Raw genomic sequence first — 10,756 nt, 5'->3', positions numbered from 1 at the left:
GAATCTTAACAGAAAAAAAAAAAAAGCAACCCTATTTGTTAGGAAATGAGCACATTAAATCATTTTACAAGCTACAGCTAATGACAGTTTTTGCTGTACTAACAGAACTTAGTAGGTTTGTATTATTTCTTGTAAATAGGTATAACTTAAGTGGAATCTCCATAGCACCCGGTAACTCTACTGCTGAAAACAGTCCGTTGGAGACTTTTAAACTATTTTTTCTAGCAGGGTTAGCAGTTTCATCCTAAAATGTCTAGCCCAGCCGTAAGCCTGATTCACCGGGACTTTCCAGAAAACAACGGATCACGTTGCTTCTGCAGTTCTCCCACTTGTTCTTCTCATTCTGGTCATAAGCTGGGCTCTGCCTAAGGCAGGAGGGTGGGCTACCCTGTAGCTGCCTTCTGGAGTGCTTCTGGATGCTCCCCTGCAAATGGCAGTGCTGGTCACAGTCAGAGATGGGATCCTGGTCTGATAAGCCTTTGCTCCGACCTCCTACAGCACCTCCCAGCTTCAGCGTACATCCTGCCACCACGCACTTTTTTTTTGTTTCTCCCCTTAACCATCTGATTTCTGGCTGCACTAAGGCTGCTTTCTTGTGCCCGGGAACCCTGTGGGCACGGAGCGCTGGGGCGTGAGTCTGTGTTTCAGGCTGTGCCACCAGGTTACATTTGTGACAGGAAGGAAGTGAGCTTACAAGCAAGCAAATGTGGATGACTATCTGAAAAGCAGCTGCTGCAGCCAGTGGAAAGGCAGCACTTTGTCTCCTGCTTGTAACGAGCTTTGAGATTTGGCAATAAACCCCCTTTTAAATATCAGCTGTTTAAGAGCCATTTGTCCTAAACAGGGGCAAAGATGAGCCAGGAGGACTGGCACGTGGGGGCTTTGCTGCGGAGGAGGGCGCGTTGCACGGGCTGTGGTCAGGCTGGGCCGAGCTAGCTGCTGTGCTAACCACAAGCCCGGAGGAAGGAGAAGCAGCACCGGGGCTTGCGGGTGGCACACAGCTGGTGCTGCTGCACCCAGCCGAGTGCAGGCTCCAGAAGAGCTCTCGGGGCCATCCTGAGCGCCTTCACGTGGATTCTGGCATGTAGCAAGTGCGAAACTCACCCAGCGGTCATCCCCGCGGTGGTGAGCAGCAGCAGAGCTTCGTTCCCCTGCACGGATGCCAGCGAGCTACAGGAAGACAGGAACTGGTATCGTAGCGAGTGCTTCCCTTCTGTGAAACTGGGTGGAAACTGGGTTCAGAAGCTACAAGGAAGCAGGGAAAAGAATGCAAGTGTGCATGCCATCCTATTGCACAAGCTCAGCTTCATCTGGGTAAATGTGCTTGGTAAACTCTGAAAGCCACTGCCGGGAAGGGGGCAGTTCCCCAAGGGAATTTCCAAAAGACTAGCTTGATTTCTACAGATATACTACAGAAAAAGGCAATTTCTCCTCTTCTGAGAAAGCAGACAACACATCACATTTTGGCCTGAAGTTGATGTTGGTAAGGAAGGGCAGTGTCTAGCACTAAGTAAAGCCCATGAAACATGATTAAAAAGCCCACGAAAACGAAAACATACATAGGACTGGCATGTGAAACATTTGCGTGACTGCGTTTAATTCAATGCACGGTCATAGTTTACTCAATAGAAGAGACTGTGTTATTTCATAATCCGAAATAGAGAATGAGGGTCCTAGGTTTCATCCAGTGATCCTGCAGAGCTCAATAATTTGCAACTGAGAAAGAGCAGAAAGAGCTCTTCCAGTCCCAGGGTGCCAAAGGATTTACTACAGCATTGGCTAGTCTACAGCGGTGACTTATTATTCTTGCTATTAAAAAATTGTGTGTTTTATCTTAAACATGAATCATCAACAGCAAAGCTCTCCAAGATTTCCCCTTCCAGTTTAAGAGGTAGAAAATCTGCCAGCACAGAACATATCCACCGTGTTTAGAGAACAGAGATCCCTGTTTTGTTATGCTATGCAAGTTCACATACTTCGGAAAGCCAGTGCTTAATTTGTTCCAGGAAACTTAGTCACTGTGTTCTTCTAGTGCCTTACCTCATGGCTCTGCAACCCACAATATTCCTGCGAAAACAGCCGATGTGATGTTACAAAGCATTAACGATTTCTTTCTCGGCAGCAACCCTGCTGTCTGGGGCAGTGTGAGGAACTTTAAGCAATGTGTTTTCCATCCACTCCTCGCCTCTTTGCAGCATCAGCGACAAATCAGCCCGACAAATGTCCCCTCGGAGAGCAAGGGGGGCTGACCCTCGCACCTGCTGCTGCTCAGCGCTGGTCCCCTCTCCCTGACCTAGTGGGCTGCCCAGTTGAGAGTTGGTAAAACTGTGTCTGAGGGCGCTGAAGCAATCCTTCCTTAGTGCATATTTATTATAAAGCACCGGTGCTCACAGCTATAGATAAAAAAGAAAACTTCAGTGGAATATTACAAACCCCATTTGTAAGAAGCTGTTACGGGAGAGATGGTTGTCTGCAGCATATCACATCCACTGCGTAAAGGAAAAAATAAAACGGCTTAATTTGCAGCAAAGAAGATTGAAGCGTTAAGAAAGGTCTTCCAGGCACAGGGTGGGGATATTCTGGAATGGGATCTGCAGGAGGACCTCCATCAGAAGCATTTCTTAAGAGCAGATATGCAGCGAGGGCGGTGCTGTCTTCCCTCTTCTGCGCAGAACGGCGGATGGAGGCAGTGCCTGCGGTCCTGTGCAGCCATATGGTTTCTGCAGGACACTGGCAGAAGCCTCAGCAAGCAGGCGTAGCGGCTAATAACCCCCACGGGCTGCTCGGTCCTTTAACCTTGTTTGCCCTCTCCCTGGGGATCTTGTGGAACGCCTGGAGCAGCGGGATGACAAACAGCGCGGCGCTCTGCAAGTCCCAGCTCACACCGCCTTGCTCTCGCCAGCTTTCCTCTCCCGTCCTCTTCTTCTCCAGGCTTCAGCTCTCTTCTCTCCCCTTTCCCATCTCATGCCCCCTTCTCTGCCACAACAGCTCCTTCCTGGAAAGCTCAGCACTCTGACAGAAGCTCTCCATAAGTTTTGGATGTGTCTCTGCCAGGAAAACCTCCTTACTCCTCGCCCCCACTGGATCCATGGGACAGTTTACTCATCCCCATGGGGATAAGTTTGTGCTCTGCAACGTAGGCATTTTTCAAAGTCAGGAAATGAATTTTAAAATGATTTGCTCAAAATAAATGAATGGGATTGAAATGCTGGGAAACAAAGCCAAAACCAGCTCCATTTTTTTCTCTTTTTTTGACTAAACGTTATTGGCAATTCTTGTATAGCATCTTCCAGTGTGAAGGCCTTACGGTGTTTTGTGGGCACGAATGACTTCAGCCTTGTTGTGCGACCAAGAGAGACAGTGGAGCTTCTCACCCTCCAGAACGAAGGGAAAGACACACAGCATTGAAGTGCTGGACTCCAAACCCATTTTCCTGTGGTGGACACTTTCATCTTTAATTAGGGTGGTACTGACATTCTGCAGCAAACATTAGACGACCTGAACAATGTTACCAGCCAAAGTCCTCTTAAAAAAAAAAACAAAAACAAAAACAACAACAACAACAAAAAAAACCCAAAAGCCCATGCTGACAACTTGTCCTCTGATGACTTTTCCTATCCTTTGAAGGATCAGGAACAGAACCCCAAATCTTGCTTCTTTGGTCGATTAGTAGTTAAAGAACTATTATTCCTAGCCCATAGATGGACAAGACATACCGTGCAAGTACTACAGATAGCTGTAAAATCTACCATACCGGTCATTTTAACGAGAAATAAGAAGCTGAATTGTTTTGGAGATGTTCTGGCCTAAAAGAGAAAGCCACGTGGAGCAGACTGCAAGGGAAGAGGTCAGAGGTAGGAAGAGGGCAGGCAGTGGGAAGGCAGTGCTCAGTACTCGCCCTAACGCACAGGTAAGGATGTGGCATGTATGCATCGTAAACAGATCCAGACCCTCCTTCCCCTCAGAACTACTCAGAAATTAGGAAAAATTTGAGTTTGTTACTGGCTTCCCCTTACCCCTTACTTAATTCCCTCTTGGTGTCTAAATGGTTTTCAGATGCTCAGTAAAATTTTAAATGATATTTGTATTTTCCCCTCACACCCACAAAAAACTCAAATAGTTTTGGAGGAAAAATATTTTTGCTTTCCAATGAAACCCACCTTGCAGAGAAAGAAATGCTTCTTAACGCTAATCGGTTTTATATGTGAATTGTCACTGCACACTGAGGTATCTGTCACTGCAGTTGACAAAACACCAGAAGATCTCCAGAAGTCCAGCGGACATGCAAGCCAGCATGACTCAGAGTCTCAGGGTGAAGAACCGAGCAAACAAAACTCCGAGTTCCTCTGCTATTTCATTCGCAACAAGAATTTCAGTTTTGAAATGCTGGCAAAATGCTCTGCATTTGTTTAGACCTCATCACCATGACAGCACAGCGCTGCCCGGTGCCTAACGGACTGCGTGGATTTGCAAGGAACAGCGGTGAAGGGGAAATGGAGCTCAAAGAAAGAACATGGCCAGATGTCACAAGGGAGATCGCAGCAGGTCCTGATCCAAACCTACGTCCTCCAGCGCCGGTCCCGCGCGTGTGATCAGCCTGCCCGTCCAAGCCACCAGGCCTTCCATCAGCTTTCTCCTGGAAATGCTGAATTTTCAACAGCACGGGTTGAATTTCCTGAGCCAGGCAAATGAATTCCGCTCGTTTGCAACTGCCAAGAGCTAATGAACTTCTGCAGGGCTGTCAGTGCAAACAATAGTTGTGTATTTGAATGACAGTGCTCTCAGCTTCGCCACGCTTCTGCCTTTCTGTCCATGCGGGTTCAAAACCACCTACCTCCAACTGTGCAATCAGGGAATCGCAGGCAAGAAATTTTCTGGCAAAACCTTTTCAGGTTAAAGCAGCAACCCAAAGCTGTTAACAGGGGACTGGGTATTCAGAAAAGTGTCCCAGTTTAAAAAATGTACAAAAAGGTTTTGAAAAGCTGACTGTTCGAAAGTGGACAATTTTGCTCTGCAGCATGAAAACACAATTTCAACACCTCAGCTAATTTTTAGATAATTTTCTCGAAGAGTTTTTAAAAGGCTGAAACAGATATTGCGTGTTTTGATGGAGCTCATGTAATTACTTCCTGTCTACTTACGTAAGTTTGCCAAAAGTTTTCTTTTCTGCCTTGATCTTAATGGGGGAAGAGAATTGAAACCCCTGGTAAAGCTCAGAAGATGGCGAAGCTCTCTCAGTCTGGATCTAGACAGGCAGAACAGGATTCCTGTGCATTTCGGTCCTCCAAACAGGGCACTGGGATCCGTCCTGTCTCCTCTGTGACTCTTCCCTCCAAGGACCAGCGTTTCATTCTCAGGTGGTGCAGTCACACCGTGGGCTGCGGTCCGTTTGTTTTGGCTCAAGGCAGCAGCAGCCGCACAGGTACGGGGCTGATGTTTTTAACGGGTCTGCTATTGCCCGGAGAGAAAGCGCCATTTTCTAGGACAAACACAGCAAATTTACAGACGTCAAAAGAAGCAGTCCCCAGAACTTCTTTAGGAGCCTGGTCTCACCCTTCTGACACGTTTGCATTCAAGAGCATCGCGTTCTTCTGGTAAACAGCCCGTTTGGAATTAAACCATTTTCAGTGCTGAACACGAGGGATGTAAACGGGGGGGGCTCGCAGCCAAAGCCACCCCCCCTATAGGACAGAGAGAGCACGGGCTGTTCTCCAGGGCGCCACGCGCTCCCGCTCAGCCCTTTGCGGTCAGGGGCAGAGGGCAACCTCCGCGGCCGCCCCGCCGCGGGCAGCCACCGCCCCACGGGCTGCGGGGCACGGCCGCGGAATGGAAGGAATTTTTTAGGCCTCCGAATCAGGACCCCTGGAGGACCCCTCCCATTCGGCACGGTGAATAACGGCAAATTGAAATGCAGCCACTGCCTACCCCGGTTCCCTGGCGTTTGGTAGACACTCGTGTGTCTGCTAAACTCGTACTACCCCGGGCTCCCGAATCTTGCAACAAAGTTGTTTAGGGACGAGTACCGCTTCTGCCCCATTAATGCTGCAGGAACAGCATCCAGGTCTGGGGATGCAACGTCCACAGATCCTTTCTGCACCGATGAGGGGATCCAGCCCTTCGGGTTTTGTCTGCAGTTTCCAGACTCAGCAATCACTAGCAAAAAACAGAAGCCAGCAGAGTTTAATTACATTTTTTTTTCCGGAGCGGCGAGGTGCTTGACTGCAGAGCGCTGTGGCTGTAACTCAGCCGGGTTACAAGACATCCCCAGCAAGAAGGCGCTCGAGCAGGAGGTAATTGAGGGCTGGCTCCCAGAGGGAATTTTCCCTTAAAAGGGTAACTACATTGTCATGATGAAACCAGCTTGCTTCCACTGCCCGCAGAGCTTTTTGCAAACACGTCTGCCAGAGCTGGGGGCGGTGGCAATTATTACAGCAGACTGCTAGGAGCAGCAGGGCAGTGGCTACTGCTCCAAACGCTACAGGATCTCTGGCCTGTCTCAGCCGTCCTCTCCCGTGAAGGGCAGCCCCAGAAGGTCACTCCACTGCCACGTAACAAGAAGCCAGCTCCTGCCATCCGCTCAGGGAAAAGGGATACCTCAGCTAGGGTTGCAAGCAAAGAAACCAGCCTCGCACAAAGTGCTCGCGCTCAAAATCCGAAATATTTTCAGAGGGGCAGGCAGGCTGCCAGCTGAAAGCATACCAGAGGCACACAGGAATTTTTCCAATTAAATATTTTTTTCCACCAGAAAATAACCGAAACGCCAGCTTCTAATCTGAGAGCCCGTGGAACACTTCTGAACAAAGCTCTTCCGGGGGGTCAAGGCACACGATGAGAGAGCAGAACCCTAGCGTGGCCTCTCCGCCAGCAGCAGGCTGCCGCTAAGGGAGAGCCAGGTTTGGGGCCAAAACCTTCTTCTGCCTTGCTGAGAGTGGTGGCTCGAACCTCAGCTTCCCGCAGCCCAGAGGAGAACCGCCTTACCTCTAACACGACTGCTGCTCCAGGCCTGAGAGCCTTCCTTGCCCTCCTCACAGCCCACCCACCTGGAGTCCTGCTCCGTGTTCTCTCTGGCAGCGCAGAAGGGCTGCACTGTGGGTTTTGGAAGGAATGGTATGGGAAAGGCGGGTTTTGGCCCAGCTGTAGTGCCAGTCACAGGTTCCCACCTCACAACCAAAGCCTCTCTGTGCACACCTTGGGTGAGATTTTTAAAACCTGACTTTAAAAATCTGAGATTTTAAAATCTGACTAATGCTCACGCAGTCTCTCTAGCGCAAAATAACCCACCCATCGTGCCACGAACGGAGCAGGGAGCAGACGGTAAAACACCACCCCTTCCTCTGAGGACTGGCAGCCTACAAGGACGCCAAGCAGCTGCTGTCCTTGTATCACAGCAGGGAGCCAAGGCATGGGGCAGAAGCCCAGGTTGCTGGCAAGAGAATTTCCCAAATAGCTGGTCCTCAACAGCCGCCGTCACTGGAAGTGGGACCTGCTAGTGCTGAGCACCTGTAAGAGGCAGAGCAGCTGCAGCTCCCCGCGGGCACAGCGCTCAGCTCAGGAGCTGCGGTACCTCTGCAGCCGTTCCCAGATCTGTCTGGTGCTTGCTCCTTCTGGTGATAGCCCACTGCTGCCCCGTGAAGTGTCAACGTGAACTAGCCCCGTTTCAGGAACTCTGCAAGCGGCCACGGAGAACCAGCACTCTTCCTCTTAGCTGTAGGGGTAGAAAACTTCGCTTTCTGATCAGTCCTTCCCTGCAAAGAGAAGCTTCGACAGGGGAAGCGTGCTAGTGCCGACAGAAACTCATCCAGAGATAAACAGCAGAAAGCTGGAGAGGTACAGGTGTCTACAGGCACAGACTGGTTGCCATTTGGCTTTCCCTTTCTGTAATACCATGAGAATGAATCAGGCTCTATTTCTGAGTCACAGGGAGCGAATGTAAACTTCCTCTCCAGACGAGAGGAACGTGGGCAGGTGGAGGAAGAGCCGTGCGCGTCCTTATGCGCTGGATGAACACAGCGCGGGGAGTCCGCGGAGCTGCGCGAATCCTGCTCCAGGGCCCGAGATCTGCAGGCCTGTCCCAGAGGAAGACCCTGTGGTGGAAACACGCGACAAACATATGACAACATCTGCCTTCTGCTTCCTGTGCTGTGCGCAGATTATCGCTCTCTGCAGATAACTCTGTCCCTTCTCAGGGAGAAAGCTGGGCTTTGTGCTTTTTAAAGGCCTGCTGAGACCGGCTGCAATCGGCGCCAGCTCGTTCTGTACGTGCTCGCGCACCGCGCGCACCCTCTAGCCGCTCGAGCAATCCGATCTCACATCTGCCCGGGGTCGTTTGTTCTCTCATCCCTCCCTTCTGCCAGCCCGTCGCGCTGAAAACAGGAGTAGGGCAGGCCAAGCGCTCTGCACTCGAGCGTGCTCCCTCCGCGAGCAGAGCGGAGCTGACGCCCAGCTGAGCTCCCCCACCTCCCCCCCGCTGATGACATTATTTTCCACGCTGCTCGTGCCCAGAAGCGAGGAAGCCCCTGGAACGCAGCAGCCCGCGTCGGAGCTGTTTCTGCACTGATCGCCAGGAACTCCAGCAGCAGACTTTAAAGGGAAGCCTGGTGGGCTGCGATAAAATAAAAGCCATCCGTCGGCGATTTGACATCTGCAGAGCTCCCTGCAAAGCGCACGACTCCAGCTGCCGTCCCAGCCCCCCCCCCCTCGCCTCCGCCTCCAAGACCATGAAATTACTCATTAGGCCTGGAACAAACTTTCGGGGCACTCGCACGCGGCTGGGGACAGAGACAGATGTTGTGGGCTCTGGAAGAAAATCGCTGAGAGACAGAAAAACACTTCCAAAGCTGCGCTGCTGCCTCCTGGCAGCGTGCTCCCGGCTCCTGCTGCGCTCCGTGCCTTACCATGGAGTCAGAAGCGAAGGCACCGATGGCATCGCAGCTCTATCGACCTTTTATTAAATGCTCAAACGTAAGATTTTTTTTTTGTGTTGCTTAAAAATTTTGCATCGAGCCTTACGGGATGACATTGGAGAAGCTCAGGGCTGTGCCTCTGGCAGGAGGTTTTGGCACGTGAGGTTTACTGGTTACAAAATCCTGCGTTTCAGCTGCGCTCTTTTCCCGATAACAGCAGGGACAGGATTGCCTTTAGGAGCCAGGCAGTCCTCAGAGGCCCAGGAAGCAGAGGACCCACCCTCTTTTACACATGCAGAAAGTGAGAATAAAAACATTGCCTGCAGGCACGTCAGTGAGGGGATTAGGAAGCAGAGTCCGTCAGGGTTTATAGGACGCAGCCACCCCCACCCCCCATAACCAACACTCGCTCAGTTTAACCACGGGATGCAGACCTGGTAGGGACAGGACCGGCTGCATCACAGGGCATCTGCTCCCACCGTCAGGGAGGAATGTTTCTGCCCTTTTGATCCTTCCCTCTGCACTTCCCTCCGCACAGCAGATGTTTTAAGAGAATATCAGTCCAATATTCCTGGCCTTGAAAGTCCAGGCTGACCTCAGCTAGCGAGAAGAACGGTTCAAAGCAGAGCCGGGATGACCGCCGGGACCTGATAATCGCTGCGAGATAGAGGTTGTCCCACCAGAAATCTCCCGGCTGCTGTTCAAATCTCAGACTCTCAGACTGAAGGGAATTTGAGCACAATGAGCTTTTCCAGCCCTCCTCACTGCAAAGCATCACAGAAGTAACGCGTCTCCCCTCCCTGTAGTACTTTTCCTAAGATGTCACTCAGGTATAAGTATCCCCTGAGCAGATTTTTTTGCTTCTCATGCATTCCCGCAGGACGGGTGTGAGCTCAGCGCTCCACAAGTGCAAGGAGAAGGAACTGAGTTAGAAGCTGCAGTGAAGCGGTGTCAGTGAAGGGCAGAGATAAGGGGAGTGACCCGGCCACCAGGAACAACCCCGGCGACACTGTTAATTGAGTGTAAGCTGCACTTTCAGAGCTCCATAGAAGCTTAAGCCCATTTATCTTTGCAAGGGATTTAAAGGCCTAAGAGCTTTGGAAAATGGCACTGACAGGACAGGAAAGTTCAAATCACCAACTGCAACTTCCAGGCGCTGTTAGCGTGCATTGAACCATCTGTGTCAACCCCACACGGCGCCTTGCCAGGCAAGACTTGCTCACCTGCTCTCTCTGACATTCCCTGGGCTCCTCGAGACTTTTCCTCAAAACCAACCAAACACAACCCCTTGCGTTTCTCTAGCATATGGTTTCATCCCGATCCCGTAACACTGGATTCTCCCTGAGCCTGAAGACAGAGAAGATTGCTTTGTGATACAGCTTCCCGAGCCAGGAGCAACAGCTCTGCTGAAATACCTCCTTCTACATCGTCTGAGAGGCTACGCAGGATAAGCAGAGTCTGGGAAGACAGGAAAAATGGAATTACAGGCTTGTGAAATGGACACTGACAAAAAAAAAAATGAAGTGCTAAGCTCACTCAGAGGCCGTCTGTGTTTAATCCAGTCATCAGACAGTCTCTATTTAACTAAATATTTGATTTCAGAATTGAGCCTGAATTATTACTGGCAAAGGTTTCAAGCTCCACAGGTCCCTCTAACAAGCTGCTCCTTCTTGGAAGCCCTGCAAGGAGGTGAATACAGCCTTTGAGGAAAGCGATGGATCCTTTCTCAGGCTTCCAGAGTGGCTCTGCAGAGTCCCGTCAGGCTTCCAGTGTTTCTGAAAGCTTCGTATGTCTGCCTGTTGGAAGCTACAGGGCTGGTGTTTGTTTGTGTGCATTGCTGGGATGTCCCCAGA

The sequence above is a fragment of the Anser cygnoides genome, chromosome 11, assembly GCF_040182565.1.
Source record: "Anser cygnoides isolate HZ-2024a breed goose chromosome 11, Taihu_goose_T2T_genome, whole genome shotgun sequence".
NCBI classification, from domain to species: domain Eukaryota; kingdom Metazoa; phylum Chordata; class Aves; order Anseriformes; family Anatidae; genus Anser; species Anser cygnoides.
This window is presented reverse-complemented; position numbering follows the sequence as displayed.